At 41.1% G+C, this 21943-nt stretch overlaps 1 protein-coding gene across 2 annotated transcripts in view; it reads left to right on the top strand.

Moving 5' to 3' along the window:
• ZNF385B (zinc finger protein 385B) overlaps positions 1–21943 on the top strand; it is a 724391-nt gene that overhangs the window by 293089 nt on the left and 409359 nt on the right. The window lies entirely within an intron of this gene.

The following is a 21943-nucleotide window of genomic DNA, read 5'->3' as shown; positions in this document are numbered from 1 at the left end:
AGTGGTGCATTAAGAGTGCCTGGGTGACAGCTGTAGTCGGAATCAATAATTCCTGTTTCTTGTAGAGCACAGCAGTAGGCTGCCAGCAGGTTATGTGAAAGAAAGTGGATATAAGGGTACGCTTGGTTTGGATTACTTTCTAAAGTTTATTTAAAGCATATAACGAACATACGTTGTAGTTGTGTTTAAACTCAGAACCAAGCATCTTATTATGTATTATGTATAGTGGGATAAGATAGGATAGAATGGAATAAGTTAATGAGGTTTGGGGTGAAAATCATCAAACATTTATACATGCAGATATAGTAATGCCGAATTTGTACTCTGACAGGTTTTTTTAGTATGTTTCTTGCCTTTTCTGGAAATAATTAGTTATCTGTAACACCACTGCCTGTGTCTCTGCATGGTTTCCCTTCCCCCACCATATAGGGACACCGACATCCTCACCACTCCAGGTTGTGCAGTGAGCACCTTGCCCTCTGCTTGCTATGCATGTTTTCTGGCAGCATGCTTAGGGCGTGCACGTGTGCACTTCCTGCTTCTTAAAGAAACACTCTTAATGTGTCCTTAGCTAATAGCTAGGAGGCACTTAGTACTTAAGGCACCTCCACTTGTTGGGAGGTGTCTGAGCAACATTCTCCTTTAGTTTTGGTGCAACTACTAAATTGGCAGGTCCTGCCCTGTTTCTGTCTCTGAACCTGTGCTTGTATCTGACTTCACCATCAAGAGCTCCAGTGACCACCAGGCAGCTGCTTAGCAGCGCGCCTTCCTGGGTAGGCCCAGTCCTGTGGCACAGTGGGTCCACGAACTACATGTGCCGCCTGCAGGCGTGACAGTATCAATGTGTAGAACTGTACTCCTACTGTTTAAATAAGGTTTTTGTGCCAAATGTGTTTTTTTAATTTATTTTTGCAATTTTTTTTTCATATCACAATCTTTATTAAAAAATGTAAAAAAAAAAACCATTGGCTTACAGATGGACCAATGTTAGTCTATGGGGCTGTGCATTTCTCCAATTTTTTATGGTCTGTCCGAGGGAAAACATCACAGCATGCCAAAGTTTGATTTGACATTCGGATGCAAGTCAATGAGCCTATTGAAAAAATCTGACTGTACTCGGATGACATCTGAGTTCACTCCAATTTTCATGGATTGAATGGAGAAGATGGAGAAATCTTTTTTCCCCGTCTTTTCATCATCCGAGAAAATCAGACCACACTATGCTCACACTCTGATCCAACTCTGATCAGAGTGTGATTAGCATAATCGGGCTGATTGTCTCGGATGAGAGAAAATATGGCTGCTTCAGTTTATCCTTAGGCTTAGTTCACACTTGTCCAGAGTCAGCGCTGGTTTCTGCTTCCATGCACTGACTGCCCTATTACTTTTGATAAGAAAATGTTTTGTGCTCTTACAAATGTTCTGTAATAAGGGCAATTAATCTAGTTTTACATTTGCCAGCATATAATCTGCAGTTTTGAGATCTAAAATGTAGACAGAGGATAATGTATTAGAACATGCACTAAATGAACTCCTACACATTACATCTACAGAGGCTTTTATGGCATGGCATTCTAATTCATTCTAATCCATAGTCATTAATATGGAATTTGTCACCCCTTCTCAGCTAAAACAGCTTCTACGCTTCTGTGAAGGCTTCCTACAAGATTTTTGAGAATGTTTGTGCCCAATTTTCTAGAAGAACCTTTTGGAAGGTCAGACTTTGGTGTTTCCATTTTAGTAGGGTGGTTGAGGGGTGGTTGGCTAAGGAGCCTAGGTGAAACCCTGAAAAACAATATCATAGTTTTAACTCTCTTCACCAAACTTCACAGTTCGCACAATGCATTCTCCATATACAAACTTGTCCAGAAGTGTGATTTGTCACTCCACAAGACACGTTTCCACTGCTCCAGAGTCTAGTAACATCGTCCTGTACATCACTCCATCCAATGCTTGACTTAGTGCTTTGTGATGCACAGCTTTCATGCAACTGCTGTTGATGGAAAAGTAGGTTTGGACTATGCAGTTATGGAGTCAGCAGAGCGTTGGTGACTTTTCTGCCCTCTGCTCCTCAGTACCCGGTGACCCCGCTCTGTAACATTACGTGGTCTCCATTTAATAGCTGAGTTTCTGTGGTTCCTTCAGTTTTTCAATAAAACCACTCAGAAGTGATAGGGGAATATTTAGGAAGGAAGAAATGCCATAAACTGACTTATTAAAATAGTGATGTCCTATTACAGGACCATGCTTGAGGTCAGGGATCTCTTGAGAATGAGCCACTTTGTCAAACGTGTTAGTAAAGGCAGACAACATGGTGGGGGCCAGATATTATACACCTGTGGCAATGGGTCAATGAAAACCTGAATTCGGTGATTACGAAGTTTGTCCTAATACTTTTATCCTCATAGTGTATATTCATTTACTTCCCTAATTCTTTTTAGTACCTTGGAGAGCGCCTTCAGTTTTCGAACTCTCTAAAAATGGAACACATTCTTGAACTCATTTTAGGTGCCACATCTTTTTAACCTCACTCTTCATGTTTTCATATAATTATGAGCTACTGGAAGAACCCTCCTTTCATCAGACACACGTGCTATTCAGAGACATAGTATGGTATCTTTAATATGGGCAGGCGAGCTATCAGAGCTAAACAGACCTCAGTGGCCATAATGACAATGGTATCCACATTTAAGTAATATCTTTCATAGTTTACGTGTCTTGTAACAATTATTCTGGACCGAGATACAAACAATGTCAAGGAACAAGGTCCGGAGTGGAGTTTGGGTTCTTCACTATTGGTCAAAAGTGGAAGAGAATTTACATGTCAATGATATTGAGTTCAACCTTGATAAATATAGCAATTAAAGAGGGTTGAACCAGGGTGAAACCCCCAAATAAATAAATAAAATTTTTTTTTTAGTTCAAATAAAAATTAATCTTTCAAACTGTAAAGGATGCAATAGTCTTAGGCTCATGCACATGTGCATGGGGCTATGCAGGTGTTGTTGGTAGCATGAAGTACAGAAATATCTGCATAGGAAAAAACTCATGAGAGGCACAATCTATCTATATATATGACTTTTAAAAGCCCTGTACAAAAAAAGTGCTTTAATATTGTCATGTAGGTGAGCCAATAAAAATCTACATAAAATGTAATGACATTTTAAACAGGGAAGAAACCGTTTGTACTCAGAGAAGTAGCCGCATTTGCCATATATAGTTGTTATGCCTTGGTTTGGAGATTTGAGCCGCTGACCTGTTGCTATGTGGTCAGTTACTTTGTCAGCTGAGCTATTGCCTTTTCCTCTCTGTCCAAATTCTGTTGGTTCCGATTGTCTTTGGTCCCCAGTTTTGATTTGCTCCTCTCCAGGTGTTTTTCACTTTGCTATTTTGGTCTACCCTATTACATTCTGAGTTGAATTTTATATGTTCACCCTTCACTTCAATTCCTTGCTGGCTATACCTCTAGGTGGATTTGGGTTTAGGACTTCCAGCCCTTCAGATAAGGGGTTAACCTTGAATGCTAAACACCAGCTGAATTCCTGCAAATAGTCTGTTTGTTTTCATTTCCAGTTTCTCTTCCTTTCACCTCTTTAGGTTTCTGGGAGGTTATTCTTGTTCCTCTTATTTTTGACTCTCCTTGCTTTCCCTCTCTATCTTATATAAACGGGTTTTAATTTTCACACTCTGGATTTTCATACCTTCTTGCATATTTTCCTCTCCTCTAGACAGCGTTTTAGAGAGCCAAGTCCGAGGTGGTGCTTTTGAGTTGTGCATCTAGGGTCTTTCTAGTCTGTACAGGGACCAGTTGGGTGTGGGTGTGGATGCAGCATCTCCCTGTAGTAGGTTTTTCCTTTTTCCATTACCTGTGAGTGTGTGCTACATTCCTAGCAATAGTAAGTTAATTCAGGCTGAAATGCTGCATAGATGGATAAGTTGGAGTAACCCCTTTTAAGGAAAGCTATCCTTAGAAAATGCCCTACTTTTTTTAAATTACATTTCTATGTTAAATGTATTTTTTTTAAAAAATTTGCCAATGCTTTTATTTCTCACATTACAATGTGTATTAAAATACCATAAATTATTAGAAATCTTGCAATGTTTATAATGGCCATTAGAGATTTTTTAGACTCTAACTTGCTATTGTTTCAGGAAGTCCACACATTTTTTTAGCCTGAATTTATATGCCAGGACTCAGGAGCTTTTCCAACAAATACATGACCTTGGCAAGGTCGACTCCCCGTGACTTTCACCCCCCCAAATGCCTACCCCCTCCTTTTTTCTCCCAATGTTCTCTCCCCTCATGAATAAAAACAAGCCACTCCATTAGTCTTTTTGGATAAGAATGGCCACAGCAGCCAATTTTATTAATAATTAAAGACACTTGGTGGGGCCCTCGAAGCTACCACGATCCTGGTCTGGTGATTGCTCTGTCGGCATTGCCCCTTCTCTCCCAGCCTTACTTCCAGCCACATTTTTTTCCCAGTCTCGGAAGCACCATGAATTGAGGGAAGAAGTTGCCTCCATACCGTTAAACTGTACCCGACTTCCATCGTTGGGTATCCATCCATCGGTTACTGTGCACCCGACCTCCAACATCGGGTGGCCCTCTGGGTCTCATAGTAATGTGACTGCGACTTGCCTTGTTGGGTATCACCAAAGTCTCACCAGACCACCAACAACCAATAACCATCCAATGAAGGGGATTCCCGCCATGCAAGAATCATAATTCCATAATTTTTTGCCAGCTTTGAGGACCCACCAATGCTCAAGTTATCATTACGTTGAGTATAACAGAACCTCCGGCTCACAAAGAGCCATCAGCCGCCAGTCAGGAGAGGAAAAACCCCCTGTGGGGGAAACCTCCAGGGAACCATGGCGATGGATTGCAATTCCCCTGGGCTTAAAGGTAACTGCCAAAATAACTCCACATGCATATTGTATTATTAACATCGTTATTGACATAATTGATACGGACACTGCGACCCAGTCGTTCTTCTCCTCCTCCGGGGTGGGTGGGCGGTATTTGTTGTCTGGAAGTCATGGGAACAAAGAGGGTTACGGCCCCTCCACGCATCCTTTTTATTCCCCCTGATCCCCCTTTCCCCTCTCCTAGGTCACTTTCCCATGTAATTTCCCCTATGTCATTTCCTCTCCACCTTTCCTTCCCTCGCTTCTGTCTCCCCACTGCTTTCTCTTCCAATCTCCCTATACCAGCGTCACTCGCTCCCTGCCTCAGGTCATGTCCGCCTCCTTCCAACCCTCCGTGTCTCATCCGGCGGCTACTTTAAACATAGTGCCCAAGTGCCATGTACACCGTAACTTAAAGAAACTCTGTCTTAAAAAAGACCTATTATTTAAATCAAGTTTTGTGTTCAATGTATTTTTTTACATTTTGACAATGCTTATTTTTTTGTCCATATCACAATCTTTATTAAAAAATAAAATGTACACATTTTACAATTTTCACACTGACTATATTAGACTATAATTTCTTGTTATTTTGTGGTTTGAGAAAATTACATGTATATTAGCAGCAATGAACAGACCTCTGGTGCATCTAATGAGCATGTGCAATGGTCATTGTGAAGAAAGGATCAGCTTTGACATCACTTATTGTGAATGGTGGATCCTGTGTTATCAGCTGTGTACAGAGGAGTTATCTGTCGCTGTAATCCATGCCTCTGGTGATAAGTAGCCTGCTGACAAACTCTTCCTAAAAGAGCACAAAGTATGAGTGTAAAAAATCTGAAACAGGCAATTTTCTGATGATAGATAGCCTTTGTGTAAGTTAGATGGTGTTGCAGGAGCTTGGATGAAAGCTAATTAAAGGTTGATTGGCTATATGCCAGACAGAAAAATTATCCTGAAATGTAAACTTTCCAATTACATTCACCACAAAAAAGTTACTTTTATAGGCTCACCTTGTGAGGTGGATCCTCTCAGCCCATGTCAAGATGGGCACATGGGCCTTACTGGCGTTGGTGCAGCAGACAAGTAGGGCATGCGGGAACCAACGACCAACAGCACTGGTGGCCGCTGACAGGCAGGAGACTGGGAAGCAGGCATCAGAGGTTCTGGAGAACGCAGACAGGTAGCATAGATCCTGGAGGCCTGACACAGCGAAAGAATCTGATTAAATGACGAAACGTGCGTTGGGGTTAGTGGTACCCCACCACCAGGTTGTATATGGCTCTATTATAATATCTGATCTATTGGTATTGTGGTATTTTTATGCATGTTACAGGGCCCATGGCTGGTTTGATATTTAAAGATATAGATAGATGGTTTTTGTTTCCTAAAAAACTGGGCTACACTTCGAAACGCGTCGAAAACTTAAAAAAAAGCTTTTTTTACATTTTTGATGTTTCTTCATCACCTGGCAGCACGGATACAGACCACAAACTTTCAATCTTTTACATATTTCTCTGGTGAAATCACCTGTGGATCTGCAGCAGCCACACAACCTGGGATCAGGTCAGCATATATTGATACCATTTTTAGTAATTACTATCGGATAAGACCTTATTTTGCGCTATTTTTTTCTCCTCAGCTGTTTATAATGTATATGAAGGCAACAATACATGAGGATGATGTTAAATCGCTCACAACAGGAATGACTGTTACATAAAGTCCAGCCAATGTGCACAGAGCCTGCACGACAGCCTCTGTCTGCTGCCCTAGGGCTGTGCTACATATTGTACATGTGTATTCCAATGCAGTCGCCACTATTTTCAATTCAGGGGCATACAGAGGTACACTAACTGCTCACACTGTGCATTTATATGGACACCATAATATTGCTCTGTATAACTTGGAATCACAGCTTTTTATGAAGATATTATGGAACATTGCTGAAAATGTATTGGCTTTGAGAACTGCATATAGCATTTTTTAATCAGATACCTCTTTGTTGAACATTTTCAGAAAGAAAATGCAATCATAATCCAAAAAAGACCCACCGTACCACCCAATCCCAACCCAATGTCTATACACTGCCGTAAGTGAAAAGTGGACAACAGTCCGTAATCCATTGCCAATTGTATGTCTGGTACATACAAGACTGAAAATCAAATCAAAACATTCATAAAAATATCCTTGACCATGTTAAAGTCAGGGGTACCAAATTTGGTCTGTCCACCCAGATCGCCCAGATATCCTTGAATTTCTGGTATGTCCTTCTTTTTTGGTAGATATGTTTCTCAAGGTATACAGCATTGTTATCATGGTTATTACTTGGCTAATGACTGGGGAGTAAGGCCTCTTTCACACTTCAGTTTTTTACAATCAGTCACAATCTGTCAAAATGTTGAAAAGATGGATCTTGTGCAGATTGTAAATAACGGATGCACTGGATCCATTTTTTGATGGATCCGTCGAGGCAGTTGTTGCCAGAATTTAAGGCTATGTACACACGTTGTGTATGCGTCTTCGCCGCGTTTTTTCACTGTAAAAATGCATACACAACACAATCCATGCTAAAAATAGTAAAAAAAAATTAAATATCATGATATTCTTACCTTCCGGTGTCCCCCGCAGCCTTCCTGATGCTCGCGATGCTCCCGGCAGCTCCTGTTCCGAGTGATGCCTTGCGAGACAATGACCTGTGATGATGTAGTGGTCTTGTAAGACCGCTATGTCATTGGGTCATTTTGCAAGGCATCACTGGGAACGGGAGCTGCTGGGAGCATTGCAAGCATCGGGAAGTCTGCGGGGGCCGTGGGAAGGCAGCGAGGGATGCCGGAAGGTAAGAATATCACAATTTTTTAAAATTATTTTTAACATTATATCTTCTTACTATTGATGCTGCATAGGCCTTAGGATTTTTCCAGTATGAAGCTATAGTCCTCTGGGACTGATAATATGTGAGATAGCTAGTCAGTGAGTCTACCCAGAAATTTCAGATGTGAAACCAAGAACACAAATTAAGTGTTCTGAAGAAATCTGACAGTTATAAACAGAATTTTTAAGATCTACCACATCTTTCCGGTATCTCCTGAGATGTGGACAGTTCCACATCAGTTGTATTAAGTCTGTGTTTGGCGTGTCACATTTCATAGGGGGGAGGCGAACACATATATCTTTATAGGATTTAGAGCGCTACAAAGGTCCATACATCTGACCAACTTCCAGGTCCAGATTTTGTATCAGAGCCCATCAGATTCTAGTTGCACCACTGGTAATAACCATCATGCATTGCAAAACGTATGTAATGGAGCACTGCAAAAAAAAATTGTGAAAAAGCATCCAACAACATTTTCAACATAGAGGTTGTGTAACATTAACAATCTACATCTTTTAGTCCCATACTTTAATATTATTTTTTATTTTGGACGTATTAGTAAACATATCAGTAAAGAAATAACACATGAAAATACATTTCCTCCAGCCAATACTCACCTTCAGACCTGAATGTTTACTTCTTGTCCCTGTCTGCCAGATTCTGCCGATCGCTATCACAGACCAAACTCTTGTTAAATCCCTGAACATCAAGTGGTCAGTCATGTCTCCGCTTATCAGTACAGCTGGTTTACCAGATAAATAATCACTCTTTCTCACGGATGACTGAGCACATAACACTTTATCAAGCTCTTGTGACTCCAGCAAAAGATAAATGGCCTCTTATTCTTATGCGTAGTATAGATGTTAGGCATGTAAGTGGCATTGAAAGATTGCTGGGTTCTACAGCCTGGGGGCACCATTCCCATAGCTTGGCACCAAGTAAATCTATGGTTAAAAAATGTGCCTAAGCACAGAGTTGCCAGAGATTCAGCTGCTCCCTGTCAGCAGAGCAGTGGTTTCTATTCCTGTTGACAGGGCAGGACTACTGGTGTCATGCTGATTGACAGGGGAAAGCCGACAGTTAATCAGCATGACACCAGTAGTTCTGCCCTGTCAACAGGAAAAGAAACTGCTGCTCTGTTGACGTGACAAAACCAAAAACACATGGGCCACCTGCATAGCGAACAAGTCTGTAGGAACCTGTTCACACCACCAAAGAACTTGAAAACACAAAAGCGCACAGAGAGGTCAAAAAATACTCTGTTGTAAAAAAGTCACAGTAAATAAGCAAGTGCTAGTCAAAAAATGAAAAAATACAGGGTATTTAGTTAATACGTTTTTTGCAAAAAAAGTATGTTAAGCTGCTCCACCAATCGCCAAGGTATACCCATAATAGAGCAGTCCTGTCTAATGTATATAATCCCTATCTGATGTATTTAAAAACTTGATCATCTGTATAGTACCTGTATGAACAGGAATCAGAGAAAATATCCACGTTGAACATGCGAGATTATTAACTAAACGTGTTAACTAAATACCCTGTATTTTTTCATTTTTTGACTAGCACTTGCTTATTTACTGTGACTTTTTTACAACAGAGTATTTTTTTTTACCTCTCTGTGCGCTTTTGTGTTTTCAAGTTCTTTGGTGGTGTGAACAGGTTCCTACAGACTTGTTTGCTATGCAGGTGGCCCATGTGTTTTTGGTTTTACAATTGTTCTCTTGTTTCTACAAGACTAGGGAGTCCACCACTCCTCTGTGGGTCATTTGCATTGTAGCTGTTCCATCCTGCATGTTCAACATGGATATTTTCTCTCTGAGCCCTGCTCATACAGGTACTATACAGATGATCAGGTTTTTAAATACATCAGATAGGGATTATATACATTAGACAGGACTGCTCTATTATGGGTATACCTTGGCGATTGGTGGAGCAGCTTAACATACTTTTTTTTGCAAAAAACGTACAGGTAAAAAACGTATTAACTAAATACCCTGTATTTTTTCATTTTTTGATTAGCACTTGCTTATTTACTGTGACTTTTTTTTACAACAGAGTATTTTTTGACATCTCTGTGCGCTTTTGTGTTTTCTGTTGACGTGACAGCAGAAGTCTTTGGCCACTCTGTGCCTGTGGACAACGATGCCTGGCACTAACATGCAGGTAGGTAGCAACTACTGACTTAGTCTCTTAGTGCTTTGGCAAGTAGTTTCCCTTTAACATGTGATACGTCTTTGGCAGTTTTAGAAAACTGTTTTGCTTGTTATAATAAGGTTTATTGCAATGGGCATTGGGAACAAAAAGTACTCAAAAAAATCATTTCAAAGATCAGATCTTGACCACTGCAGCTACAAACTATATTGGGTGAGAAAGTGGCATGTTTGAATTAAGTCCAAAACTCAAAAAGTGTACCAGCTCACCGGGTTTAGATAGGCTTAATCAAAGGCACGGACCATGTTCCTGGACAGCATTCCAATGAAAATGTAAAAATGCATCTTTAGTCCAGCCACATATTGAATATGTCATGGTTAACCACTCAAAACACATAGGCGCCATACCTCATGTTACAATGTAAGAGTATGTTCACACTTCTGCTTTTTGGTACTTTTTTCAGTATTTTTTTAATGCTAAATTTAGCTTTGCTTTGCAATACCAGCTATGTCTATGAGATTTCAGAAATCTCATGCGCACAGCTTGGCATGTCACTTCTTTCAGCATTTTTTCAGTGTTCATTGAAAGCAATGGGTGGAGAAAAAAACACCGTAAAAACGCATTTATTAGGTTTTGCTGTGTTTATTGTGCCAAAACCAATTGAACTAGAATCAGATTTTCTTTTGGGCACTAAACTTTATCAGCATGCACAAGAGACACATGTAGAATGATAAAAACGCAGCAAAACGCTAATAATGGTGCTTGTTAGTGGAGCTGATGGGCCCTGTCTAAGTTTCTGGGTCATGATGAAAGATCTCAAATTGAGTCCTAGCTAATTACATTCCCTATTCAGTACTGGTGTAGTTTGTGTGATGGATGGGCATTTAGTAACCCATAAGCACCAAAGGCTGTAAATGCAATCCACTGATTGTACCTTCATGTAAAATATTCCAATAAGTCAGCATCCTCTTAAAGTGGTTGGCCACCTTTTGGAGATTTTTTTTTTACTTGAATACATGTTTTTGAGATTAGGTTACATTAACAACTTTACACTGTTTGTCTCTTACTGGCTCTTTGTTTCCAGGAAATTAAACTTTAATGTGGCCTGTGGTCATAAATCAGCTGAAAGGAGGTCAGAAAAAGATATGTTCAAGAGTCATAAACTCTGTTTGTCACAGGGTCAAAACAAGCTCGGTTTCTCTGTTAACTCATTCTACAGCCAGCAATAATCACTGTAACACAGAGGTTATTTTAGGCAAACATTTTTAATAAAGCCCATATATAAAATGATTTTTAGCCAAAATACATGCATCTGAATTAAAAAAAGAAATGATCCTAAAAATGGACAACCTCTTTAATGGATTGGATAAGCTTTGTTAGTTTTTGGAGTTTCATAGTTTTTAAGGTTGATGGTAGATTTAAATCCATTAAGTTCAACCTAAAGCCTAATATGTTGATCCAGAGGAAGACAAAAATCCCATGGGGCAGACAAATTAATATTTCCATATTAACTGAAAAATATCCTCCCAACTCCACATACGACAATCAGACTGGATCCTTTGATCAAAATCCCATCACAGAATCTAGTACCCATAACCTGTAATATTATATCAAGAAATGCATCCAGTCCCTTCTTGAACTTTTGTAGTGAAGCAATCATTACAGTCTCATGTGCAGAGTCCTATAGTTTTAGTACAGTAAATTGCCATCTGTGATTTGCTGAAATCTTCTTTCCGCTAGATGTAGAGGATGCCCCTTGTCACAGTCACAGGCCTAGGAGTAAAATGATCATTATAAAGATCTCTGTACTGTCCCCTGATATATTTGTACACTGTAATGAGATCGCCCCTAAGCCTTCTTTTTTCCAAAATGAATAACCCCAAGTGTGATAACCTGTTTTAGTACTGCAGTCTACCCATTCCCTTAATAACCTGGGTTGCTTTACTGTGTGATGGGAGAGAAGGTCCATGAGGACTGGGCTCCAGCACTAATGAAGAAATAATAAAACATAACTTTTACTGTACAATTAAAAACATGAGAAAAAACCAAAGAGATAGAAAAAAGATTAAGGATCCACAAACTTATGCGTTTCAGGTTAGCAACCCTCATTCATAGTTGTTAACATTTTGGGTTAGAAAACCTCCTTCATAGCTGTTAAGGTACCTTCACACTAAGCGACACTGCAGCGATACCGACAACGATGTCGATCGCTGCAGCGTCGCTGTTTGGTCGCTGGAGAACTGTCACATAGACAGCTCTCCAGCGACCAACAATGCCGAAGTCACCGGTAACCAGGGTAAACATCGGGTTACTAAGCGCAGGGCCGCGCTTAGTAACCCGATGTTTACCCTGGTTACCATCGTAAAAGTAAAAAAAAAAAAACACTACATGCTTACCTACCGCTGTCTGTCCCCGGCGCTCTGCTTCCCGCACTGACTGTGAGCACAGCAGCCGGAAAGCAGAGCGGTGACGTCACCGCTCTGCTTTCCGGCTGACCGGCGCTGACACAGGATGCAGGAGGAGTGCAGAGAAGCTGAGCGCCGGGGACAGACAGCTGAAGGTAAGTATGTAGTGTTTGTTTTTTTTACTTTTACGCTGGTAACCAGGGTAAACATCGGGTTACTAAGCGCGGCCCTGCGCTTAGTAACCCGATGTTTACCCTAGTTACCAGTGAAGACATCGCTGAATCGGTGTCACACACGCCGATTCAGCGATGTCTGCAGGGAGTCCAGCGACGAAAGAAAGTGCTGGCCTTCTAGCTCTGACCAACGACATCACAGCAGGATCCTGATCGCTGCTGCCTGTCAAACACAACGAGATCGCTATCCAGGACGCTGCAATGTCACGGATCGCTATCGTTATCGTTGTGAAGTTGTTTAGTGTGAAGGTACCTTAAGTGTTTCAGATAGCATCCCTTATTCATATCTGTTAACATTTTGGGTTAGCAACTACCCTCATTCAAAGCTGTTAACGTTTCAGGTTAGAAACTCTAATTCATAGCTGTTAACTTTTCGGGTAGCAACCCTTAGGCCGGCTTCACACTTGCGAGTTTTACGAACGTAAGAGCGCAGAAACTACGTCCGTAAAACTCGCAAAAAATACGGCACAATTATTCTCTATGCCCCTGCTCCTATCTGCCGTATTTTACTGATCAGTATTATACGGCTTTCTACGGCCGTACAAAATCGCAGCATGCTGCGTTTGTCACCGTACTGCGCAAGAAATACGCCAATGAAAGTCTATGGAAGTGTGAAAAATACGGATTACACACGGACAAGCAGTGTGACTTGCGAGAAATACGCAGCGGTGTTAGAGAGAAAAGCCGGTAATTCAGTGCGGTGTACAGTAAAATCACACTGACAGCTTACAGTAGAATAGGTGGAATAAATGTGTACACATAGAATAGGTATATATATATATGTCAGTGAGACACATATATGTATATATATTAATATTTATTCCAGCGCTATACAGCTTGAAAGCCGGTAATTCAATTACCGGCTTTTTCTTTCTCCTTCCTAAAACCCGACATGATTTGAGACATGGTTTACATACAGTAAACCATGTCTTCTCTCCATTTTTTTTGCAGATTCCACACTACTAATGTCAGTAGTGTGTATCTGCAAAATTTGGCCATTCTAGCTCGTAAAATAAAGGGTTAAATGGCGGAAAAAATTGGCGTGGGCTCCCGCGCAATTTTCTCCGCCAGAGTAGTAAAGCCAGTGACTGAGGGCAGATATTAATAGCCTGGAGAGGGTCCACGGTTATTGGCCCCCCCCTGGCTAAAAACATCTGCCCCCAGCCACCCCAGAACAGGCACATCTGGAAGATGCGCCTATTCTGGCACTTGGCCACTCTCTTCCCATTCCCGTGTAGCGGTGGGATATGGGGTAATGAAGGGTTAATGCCACCTTGCTATTCTAAGGTGACATTAAGCCTAATTAATAATGGAGAGGCGTCAATTATGACACCTATCCATTATTAATCCAATTGTAGTAAAGGGTTAAATAAAACACAAACACATTATTTAAAATTATTTTAATGAAATAAAAACAATGGTTGTTGGAGTATTTTATTCTATGCCCAATCCAGTCACTGAAGACCCTCGTTCTGTGAAAGAAAAAACATAATAAACCAACAATATACTTACCCTCCGCAGATCTGTAACGTCCAACGATGTAAATCCTTCTGAAGGGGTTAAAACATTTTGCAGCAAGGAGTTCCGCTAATGCAGGCTGCTCCTTGCTGCAAAACCCCGGGGAATGAGGCTAAATATAGATCAATGATCTATATTTAGCTTCATTTGCGGTGAGGCGCCCTCTGCTGGATGTTCATAGATCGTGGGAACTTTCCTAGAAAGCCTGGGAGCTGTATAGCGCTGGAATAAATATTAATATATATACATATATGTGTCTACTGACATATATATATATATATATATATATATATATATATATAGACAGTATATATATATATATTTTTTCTTTTTGGGACACATGGATCACTTCTATAGCGGTATGTTGGTTTTGCAAGCCTGCGAGAAAACCACGCAGTACGGATGCCATACGGATTACATACGGAGGATGCCATGCGCAAAAAACGCTGACACACCCTGCCTACGGAGGAGCTACGGACCACTATTTTCGGGGCATTTCAGCGTATTACGGCCGTAATATTCGGACCGTATTATCTTACGCCAAGTGTGACGCCGGCCTTATAGTGATAACGTTACCTTATGAGGTTGATCAGTGGGAGTCCCAGAGGTCTGACTACTACGAATCAATAAGTTACCACCTATCCGGTGTAGACGTTATAACTTGTTTTCATTGGACAACTCCTTTAAGAATAAGATGCGGAGAGTGTGAAGCCGGCCTAATTCATAGTTTTTAACGTTTCGGGTGGCAACCCTATGTGCACACGTTCAGGATTTCTCGCAGAAAATTCCTGAGAATTCCGGACATTTTCTGCAAGAAATCCTCAAGAAAACCGCATGCGTTTTTGCTGTGATTTTTCCGCGGTTGTGATGTGTTTTTGCCGCGGTTTTGATGCGTTTTTGCCGCGTTTTTTTCCGGACACTTCCCAATGCATTTTGGAGTGGGAAATCCACAAAAAAAAACGGAAAATTAATGAACATGCTGCATTTTTTGCCGCGATGCGTTTTTTTCACGGAAAAAAACGCATCATGTGCACAAAACATGCGGAATTCATTCTAAATGATGGGATGCTTATTGTATGCGTTTTTTTTGCGGTTTTATAGCATTTTTATCGGGAAAAAACGCGAAAAAACCACGAAAAAAACGCAACGTGTGCACACAGCTTAAGGTACCGTCACACTCAGCGACGCTGCAGCGATATAGACAACGAGCCGATCGCTGGAGCGTCGCTGTTTAGGTCGCTGTAGAGACATCAAACACAGCAACTCCAGAACGATGCAGGAGCGATCCAGTGACGTAACGGCGACTCTCTTATCGTTCTCGCTGGTTGTTAGCTCCATGTAAAACGTTGCTGGCATCGTTGCTTTTGATGTCAAACATGACGATACACGCCGACCTGACGACCAAATAAAGTTCGGGACTTCTAGCTCCGACCAGCGATGTCACGGCGGGATCCAGATCGCTGCTGCGTGTCAAACACAACGAGATCGCTATCCAGGACGCTGCCACGTCACGGATCGCTGTCGTTCTCTTTGCAAAGTTGCTGAGTGTGGCGGTGCCTTTATTCATAGTTGTTAACGTTTCGGGATAGAAACCCTTATTCGTAGCTGTTAACATTTCCGGTTAGCATTAGCAACCATTATTAACCGCTATGAATAAAGGTTGCTAACCCTAAACACATCAACTTATAGATCCTTAACATTTTTATCTTTTTGTTGTTTCCATGTTTTAAATCGCACAGTAAAAGGTATGTGTTAACATTTTTTTCATTGGTGCTGGAGCCCAGTCCTTATGCGTCTTCTCTTCAATTTCTGACCTGGAGACTAGACCTAGACTTGTGTCTTCCTGCACTCCCTGCACCACATCCTAACCAAACAAGGTCTACCAGGGTACCTATGTGAATTCAAGTGGTTTTCACACTGAATTGTTCTCACTGGAAGGTGATTTGATTACCATGTTTTCGTCTTCCCTTTCTTCTCACCCTTTCTAGTTCAGATATGTCCTTCTTATACACTGGAGCCAAAATTGTACACAGTATTCATTGTGTGACCGCACAACTGACTTATATAGAGGCAAAACTATGTTCTTGTCATGAGCATATACAGTATGCTTCTTTTCATACATCCCCTTATTATTATTTTTTCCCTTGGCAGCAGCTGTCTGGCACTGGTCACTAAAGTGGAGTTTGCCATTCACCCATACAATTAAGTCTTTTTCAGTGACCGTTTTACCCAGTGATTTACAATTTAGTACATAATTATACAATTCCTCTGACCAACATTTGTCATAATTTCAAGCATAATCTATGTGTCTATGAGCCAAATTTATTTATTGATCTCAACTGGTACAACAGCAGGTGAGCTGTCAGTCCTCCATACTCCTTCCAGTTTTGGAACCTCCAGCTTGTAAAACTATACATGAAGCTGTATGATTCTGGGGAAAAAAATAGCTGGAGTGTGTTTTGAAAGAGCAATCACTTTTTTCTCAGTAACCATTTTTGATAATTTGATGATCCAGGGATAATACATTCATAATTAGTCTGTCACTAGGATTTTGTATGGGAACTAGAATTAGGCAACCAGCTGATGCTCGCACACCTCTAATTACATAGACGCCATGCCGCTGAGAAGAATACAGTCAATCACGATTCACCGAGCCTTATATGTAAATAGACTACTTAAAACTCATGATCCATGCAAATTAGTCTCTTCTCTGTCACTGGCTCTTATTTGCCCAGGTTCAGTAATATTTTATCACACAGTGTCTCAAGTGTTTGCTGTTATATAGTCAGATGTCTTACTCTGGGATAATAGTTTTAATCACCAAACATACAACTGTGCCGTCAACCAGTCAGGAGTCAAAAAGTAAAGTATGAAAAATGTTAATCAAGAGTGTTGAAGGTTTATCTCCTAGTTAGAGTTGGTGCAAATTGGTAGGACACGGTCCATCAGCCATGTCAGAAGTCTGTGTCGCTGCTGAAAACTGCCTCCTACCTCCCAGAATCTGCAGCTCTGCTTTTTTTTTATATGGCCGGTGGTGACGTCTTCAGAACCCTTTTCATAGGTGTGGTTGAGGTCCTATCAGTCGTTCCCCCCAGTGATCAGAAAGTTATCCAATATTTAAAGAGGTGGCCCACTACATTGTACAATGCCCCCATCAATTTATACCTTTTAACTAAGTATTTCTGTAAATGTCTTCTACTGCCATATGTGCCTGTGAGAGGCGCTATTGCTGGTCAGTCAGTCCGCATCAGGTGACCCCAACTGCAGCCACCGCTGACATCCACTGATGTCATGTCAACTTCCGGATTTCCTGGAGTCACCCAGGTGGGACCCAGTCACACCCGCCGCTGATTGGGCTGTGGGCAGCATTTCACCACATGTCACCACCCAGTTTATTTCTCTCCTCTGCTTTCATTGGCCACAAGCCCACGCTGGATACTGGTTTGTGAAGTGCGGTAAAGCATCACCCACAGCCCAGGCAATTAGAGGGCGTGCAGTATGGTGCATGCGCTTTCCATGGATTGTGGGCTGTGCCATGTGGTGAAACTCCACCCACAGCCCAGTGAATCAGAGGGAGTGCATGTGATCTGGGTCACGTGTGGGTGATTCCAGGAAATTCAGATGTTGATGTGACATCAGTGGATGCCAGCGGCGGCTGCAGATGGGGTCACATGATGTAGATTAAGCGAGCAGCAGTAGCGCCACTCACCGGTACATATAGCAGCACGAGGTATTTACAAAAATACTTAGTTAAAAGGTGTAAATCGATGGAGGCTTTATACATTGTAGTGTACCATCTCTTTAATAGATGGCAGATAACTTCCAAACTTGATTCAACCCCTTTAATTCAAGCATTGTATTCTTTGGACCAGCAGGGGCGTTTTTTTTAAATAATATCTACTAAATGTAAGTATTCACTATGAACTTATGACCCCTATGCACTTTGAGTGTTACCTCTGATTTTACCTGTGATTGCATTATTAGTGTTGTATTATGTTGGCCATTCTTTATATTCATGTATTTTGACCATACCACTACCAGGTATCGTGGTTTGCCTTGACGAAGAAGTTGTATACTTCGAAATGCGTTGACAATAAACCACCTCCAATTGGATTTTGCATCCTTCATCTTCTACGGCAGCGCAAATTAATACATTTGATTTCTTTTCTATGTTGTCATCTCCTCGTGGGTCTACAGCAGCCTTAAGTCTTATCAGTGGTTGCGTCCAAACAAGCAGACCAGGTGAGCACAATTGTACATATCTTTTATCACTGCTGCCCCGATAAGATCCTATTTGCGCTTTGCCTCCTGTCCATTTGCTCTCTCTTTTGAATATTTTAATTATAGCACAGTCCATACTTTTGTAGGTTTTTGTGTTTATATGCTATACATGTGACTGTGCTTTCTTCACTTTGTTTACACTGACCCTTTGACTCGCTGCCATTCCCTTGTAGGACCAGCAGGTCAACAAAATGGCAAAAATGCTCTACTTTTCATATGCTGTATGGAATTAGCTTCTTCTTCACTATTAGTATCTCCCACAGAAGAGAATGTCACTAGATATTACTGAGGGAAATCATTTGATTTGATAATGACATATGACTTAATCGACTATCATTTTTTATGTTTTTCTTAAAACCAATTGGTCCTCTTTAATCTAGAGCCAGTCCATGGAGCCGTTACAGAGTCCATCCATGATCGGTCCCATATTTTGAGTCTTCTTTGTTAGAATCTGTGCAGGACTCTCAAAAAAATGCCAGAACATAAGGAATTGGCCCAGGTTTATACAGAATATATAAAGTAGAAAGCAAACAGCACCTTCTTTCCTGGCAAAACTTTTCTTAGGGGTGAGGCTGTAAAGGGCAATTGGTACATGTGCTGTGAGTGTTGTTTAAGATGCCCAAGCGAGGTAGTCGTGGGCGAGGTTCTGTCCCTACTCGCTTTGGCATCCTACATACAATTGTGGGTCCAGCCTGGGTGTTAGCGTTGTGAGGGCCTTGTGCCCGTGCAGGCCGCCTGTAGCCAATTATATTGTCTGACTAGGACCACGAGTTCCACAGATTAGTGAAGGAGGCTTCTGTTCAATCATAGGAACTTTACTGAACTTGATGAGGGTCATATTCAAGGAATAGCGAGTACACAGTCTTAAGCACTTTTCATTCACTACAAGAAGCCTTTTCACTGATATTGTTTCCTTCCACTGTAGTCTACTCCAGGGCCGGTATAGAACACTGCTTTGTTCTAATTCGTCACAGCCTAGCTTGCCTCCACAGTACAGATTAGCGAGTTTCTCTACACCCAGTCAGATGCTCCGCATCCTATCACTATGGATGCCGTGGATCTACCGCTCAGGTCTTTCACTAGTCAAACAGTCTCAGTCCTTTTTAGGTCTGTGCCTTCAGCAGTTATCAAGCTCAGGTTTTCTCATCACACGTCGTCTTATCCAAGGACCCATTTAAGGTAGAAGGGCACTCTGGTCTCTTCTACCAGTTCCTGGTCACGCTACCTCATTGTCCTGTCCTCTCCTTTGCTGTAGTTCACCCAAACGGCAGTACTGCACACTTGTCACTTCTTCAGACTTTAACACCTCTCTGACTATCTTCAGGAAGCCGGGCCCTTGTCCTAGCACTAAGCCTTCCCCTGTGGGCTGGTCCTAACTTTAATGCGCTCTCCCTGAGTCTGCTGCTGGGTAAACGTATCCTTTCACCTACATTCTATGCCAACACTACCTTATGGCCTAAGTACTAGCCTATGTCTTTCAAGCATCACATCACTATAGATTATAATACCTTAAATTATCTATCACATTACAAAGTCAAACACCTTACACTTGACCTGACACAATATGTACACAAGACACAAGACATTATTCAGATTACACATTACTTTATACTGTACACAGCACTGATGTCTTCAAAGGGGAGCACGGCAATATGTCCATCTCCTTACAGTTGCGTGCCGAGAGTGCACCAACAACCCATTTGCTTAGAGATCGTATTTACACACAGCTAGTACAGCAAGCTGAATCTTAGCTCCTAGTGAAAGAATGCCTAGCTATTGCCATGCTTACTATGAGGTCCCCTTTCTTCTAAGTGCACGGCTCAGTCAGATGTACAGAGAAGGCACTTCAAACTTGAAATCAACTTCTATACGTATACGGTAGCTTTGATCTAAGAAGCCATTGTGAATTTCAAGACTTTTCAATTAGGCTCTTTATAGATAATGGATTTCTGTATATTTTATCAAAGCCCTTGCAGCGCATGCTAAAGTGACAGTAAGTATTAGTTATGACTGCTCTGTGGGCAGTGTAGAAACGATTTTAGAATTCTTGTTCCATAGATTGTGAATTTAAAAAATAAGAGCGCCTCATGCAAAATATTCTTTAGAAAGGGGTTGTTAAATTTCTCCATTTTAAAATGAAAACCTCCTGAGTGCGGTTCTTTACGCTTCTAAAAGATGGAATACATGATTTGTAAAGTCAAATCTCGTATGAATTTTAGACACCTTTTGCACAAGAAAACAATTTTTCAGGGGTGTGGTTAGATAAGATGAATAATAAATAGATCAAAGGCGTTGTCCCATGATCTATCTTTAGGAACACACTGCTCCCCAGCCTTCTGATTTAATACTCACCTGGGAGCAGCATGCTCCTGATTGACTGACAGTTAGGAACAGCAGCATGTCGATCTCCGTTGCTGCAAATCAAGGAGGAGCAATATAGGAGTAGTACAGTGAATCCACCATCTTCAGATCAGTGCTTACAAGCTATTTTGGAGAGCGCTTGTAAGCACTGCATTACTTGCTTTAGATATCCGCCATTGGTGATAAGCTGCAACAAGCAATGGACAATGAACAGTAAGTAACAAAATTATAGATCCATCTCTTCTTGAGAAAGGAGAGGATTTTTAATAACAAGTGAGTTGCAAAGTTGCATGATTTTGCAAGAACAATGTAATCTTGCTGATGTTAAAATAATGAGAATAACTGTAATAAGATAATGAGAATAGAGCTGTACTTTCAACAGACTTTGTATTCATCAATAGTGAGGAGCAGGAAGAGGAAACAAGCAGAGGGAGAAATGGAAAGATCGAAGTGAGCTTTCTAACAAGTCATTCATTTCAATTCAGAGTAGATTTACATCCAGACAGCTCAGTATTGCTGAATAATTCCCTCCATGCTGCTGTAGCTTGCCTCTATACGGTAAGAAACAATGAAGAGCAGGAATCCCTGTCAGAGTTCTGTGCTTTGTATGGGAGAGATCACTTCAGCTTGTCTCCTCTACCCAGCTCTTAGTGAGTTACATGTTAGAGACTGAGCTTGCAGAGCGGAATAATGGTGATAATGCCAGATACAAGTCATATAATGGCGAGATATATTATTATTTTTCATGTACACACTCAGGACAGCTTATTCGTTTGTGCTGAAAAGTTATTTAACGCTACATTACCATTTAATGTCATGTGTAATCTTGTGTAATTTTATCATGTAGTAGTATAAAGAAAAGAATAGTCTGTTATATGTCTGTTATATGCTAAGGGAGTTGTGTAAATCTATCATACCATATGACATCAGTTTTGTCCAGCTTACTATACATGTTTTTTGCTGACTCATAAGCTAATGCATTCTATGACATTTTTGATACATTTTCCTTAGGGTAGATGCAAATGAGCGTATTTTCGGTCCAAGTGCAATCCGGCAAAATATTGGATTTCTCCCCGACCAATGTTAAGCTAAAGGGCCAAGCGCATGTCAGATTTTTTATATTTACCAAACCGATGCAAGGAAACAGTTTGCTGCATGCCCGAGATTGATCCGAAATTTGGATCGCACTCCTGCTTGTAAGTTAATGAGTC

This window comes from Ranitomeya imitator, chromosome 7 (assembly GCF_032444005.1).
Source record: "Ranitomeya imitator isolate aRanImi1 chromosome 7, aRanImi1.pri, whole genome shotgun sequence".
NCBI classification, from domain to species: domain Eukaryota; kingdom Metazoa; phylum Chordata; class Amphibia; order Anura; family Dendrobatidae; genus Ranitomeya; species Ranitomeya imitator.
The sequence above is the reverse complement of the archived record's forward strand: the minus strand, read 5'-3'. Positions and strand labels throughout refer to the sequence as shown.